This window comes from Canis lupus, chromosome 2 (genome assembly GCF_048164855.1).
Source record: "Canis lupus baileyi chromosome 2, mCanLup2.hap1, whole genome shotgun sequence".
NCBI classification, from domain to species: domain Eukaryota; kingdom Metazoa; phylum Chordata; class Mammalia; order Carnivora; family Canidae; genus Canis; species Canis lupus.
Window position 1 is genome coordinate 51,179,337 of NC_132839.1, and position 3,611 is coordinate 51,182,947.

A 3,611-nucleotide genomic window follows, 5' to 3' on the forward strand; every position below is an offset into this window, starting at 1 on the left:
CTGACTCAGCAAGGAGCTTTTGCAAAGAACTTTGTATCTTCTTGTAAATCATACCCTCCCCAAAATATTGCAACTGCCTACAAATATGTGGGAGAGGAGATTTGAAGAACTGGAGGGAGGTATGAGAAGACCCTACCAAGCGAGACTTGTGACCTTCATCCTTCACTTTGAAGAAAGTGATATTTCTAATAGGCCATTACCAAATTCTTTAGGGATTGATTCCACACTCAGACATCACAAATGATAAAACACATAGGGGAAGGAAACACACTCTAATTTTCCTGTGGGGCTAAGGGGTCAAACAGCAAGCCATTATGCAGACGCATAGTCATCTAAAGCTAGCTGCTTTTAAGGATTTAGGCAGAGGTTGCAGGATGGGAACAGATCAGAGGCTTTCTAAGTTCATTTGTAGTGTTATTTTAATATTTGAGCTCATGTAATCATTAATAACATTCAACAGAGCCAATGAGAGAAATGGCTAGAAAACAATAGACTACTATTTAAAAGTGAATTATTATAAGGTAGGTTTATTTTTATTTTTTATTTTTTCATGCTGTAGAATCTTTAATTAAGTATAAAGACTTCCAATCACGTCACCTAGGGTCCATTTTACCCATTGCTCTGTTTGGCTGCCAGTCTCTTGTCTCTTTCCTCAGCAATGGTGAGGCGGATACCCTTTCCACAGGGAAGAAAAATCCATGGTTTGTTGCCTTTGCCAATAACAAAAATGTTGGAGAGTCAGGTGGCAAAGCTGTTGCCATTGGCATCTTTCACGTGAACTACATTAAAAGAACCAGGGTATCTCTCTTGGTTGGTGATCACACCAATTCTTCCCAGGTTGGCACCTCCAGTCACCATACACAGATTACCAGTATCAAACTTGATGAAATCCATAATCTTTCCAGTCTCCAAATCAATCTGAATGGTGTCATTCACCTTGATGAGGGGATCAGGATAGCAGATGGTGTGAGCATCATGAGTCACCAGATGAGGGATTCCTTTTGTTCCCACAAAGATCTTTCTCACTTTGCACAACTTATACTTGGCCTCCTCAGGTGTAATCCGATGAACAGCAAAGTGACCCTTGGTGTCATAGATTAGATGGAAATTCTCCCCAGTCTTGTCAATGCTGATGACATCCATAAAACCAGCAGGGTAGGTGATATCAGTTTGGACCTTGCCATCAATCTTAATAAAATGCTGCATACAGATCTTCTTTACTTCATCCTCTGTTAGGGCATACTTAAGTCTGTTCCTTAGGAAAATGATGAGAGGAAGACATTCTCTCAGCTTATGTGGGCCAGTAGACGGGCGAGGAACAAACACACCAGTCAGTTTATCCAGCATCCAGTGCTTTGGAGCTGCTACACACTTCAGATGCTTTTTGGGACCACAAGCCATGGCTGCGCTAGGCACAAAAAGAGCATAAAGTAGGTTTAAATTTCCCTCAGTTGGTACACATAGTATTTAATAAATGCCAGCTAAATGAATGAACACTGTTATTTTAGTTTGTCTGAGTTGCCCTCTTTTAACCATTTTTTCATTCAGTATGTGTTTTGGGGCATTTATTAACAGCAAAAGTGCATGAGTTTTGAGATTAAAATAAATAATCCTTGACCTCAAGGAGCTTACATGCACACATGAGTATGTGAACCAATATGACAAACCAACGGCAGAATCTTTGAAGAAGGAAGATCTTAGTCTACCCAGGACTGGCAAGGAGGAATTCACTGAGAAGGCAGCTTTTGATTTGAAAGAGGGAAGGAATTGCCAAGATGTTAAAATTATCAGAGGGGAGCCTTCCAGATAGAGGCAGAAGCAAGTGCAAAGACCAAAAAAAGAAAAAAAAAAAAAAAGAAGAAGAAAGAAAAACCCATGAAGAGAATGGTAGGTTCATATAAGGCTGGAGTATTTGGCAAAAAAGTAAGGTCAGGGAGCTCACCCAAATGGATTTGGAACACTCTAATATCTTACTAGACAATGAAAGGATGGGGATATATAATTCACAAAGAGGAAATAGAAAAACTGATAAACTCATAAAAATATTCAACTTGCCAATAATCAGAAAACACAATTTAGATCAAGACATCAATTTCACAAATCAAAGTAGCAAATATTTTGAGAAATGATAGTGGTGAGGATTCAATAAAATGGTCACTAATATATGCTGCTAGGAATGTAGGTTGAGAAAACCTTCATGAGAATGATGAGGGTGATGTATATAATACTTTTTTAAAAGTTTCTATTCCTTAACTCAATTTTTTAAGTTCTTGAAATCTGTCCAAAAGAATCATTGGAAAAGGTAGATGAAAACTTGTGCCCCAAAATATCAATCATAGTATTACTTATAATTGGAAATATAACCAGAGAAAGTCTGATAACAGGGAATGATGTACAGTAAAAGTGATATAGTTATACATCATAATATTATGCATTATGGCAACATAAAAATAGATTAGGAATGATTTATGCCAATGGTAATAGCTTATGATAAAATATTGACTAGAAAAAGTGAGGTTCAAAATTCAGTATGATCCCAGTTACACACACAACTTCTGCTTTAGGCAAATATGAAAGAACCGGGGACAGATTTATCTTCCTACATGAAAAAAATAGCCACAGTAAAATATATAAAACAGTGTTTAAAAGATACTAGACATCAGGAAATGAAGGACAGTGATCCCTGAAAGATAAACTCTTAAATTACCATGGTTAATGACTTAAAAAGTTTCCAGGTTGCAGTACAGAGCTGGAGACCCCAGATACAGCCTACAGATGGCCTGAAATTGATGGGACAGAGTTGAGGAGAGGGCTGAGATTCTGGAGACATTCTGTACCCAGAATTCACAGAATAGGGTTCTGGAAGGAAGAAAGCTTCACGGAGAGAGAGGGAACTCTGAAGAACTTCAGAGGTTCTCCTTTAAGAATTCATCTGGTTGAATTGAACAGTATGTACTTATGGGGCAAATACCCAAAGCTAGGGAAAGACCACCTGAAAGGAATAGAGGGAGCAATGCCTGGTGTTTACAGAGGACTGAATATGATGTTTGGTTCTACAAAGAAGATTGGAAAAAACCTCATGATTTGTAGGGTATTGGGTAGAACACACAGAAGAGTCTTGCGTCAGTAGTGGGGGATAGTAACCTCTAAACTGAACACTGCTATGGGCCTATTACACTTTAAAAGCAAGAAATGAAAAGATAAAACTGTGTCTAAAAAAACTTAACTACATCTCAGGATAAATCTTCAGAATATTTATAGGGGCACAAAACTAGTTAGCCCTTAGCAAAGTGCAAGTTACAATGTCTAGAACCCAATGAAAATGATCAGACATTAAAAAGTTATTCTAAACATATTCCATATGTTCAAAGTTTAAAGATGTGGAAGGTTATTTAAAAAGACACAAATTGAACTTCTAGAGAGACGAAAGCTACAGGTGCAAGAGATAAATACACTGGGTTGAATTAAGTCAAGTTAGATCTGGCAGAAGAAAAGATGAGTGAATTTGAAGACATAGAAACAGAAAGTATCCAAAATGAAACAGAGAGAAAAAAAAAAAAACACAAAAAGAGAGCACCAATGAATCATAGGACAATTTCAAACAGCCTAAT

At 37.4% G+C, this 3,611-nt stretch overlaps 1 pseudogene; it reads right to left on the reverse strand.

Moving 5' to 3' along the window:
- Positions 1 to 526: 526 nt before the first annotated feature.
- Positions 527 to 1,405, reverse strand: LOC140610244 (small ribosomal subunit protein eS4, X isoform-like; annotated as a pseudogene).
- Positions 1,406 to 3,611: the final 2,206 nt, after the last annotated feature.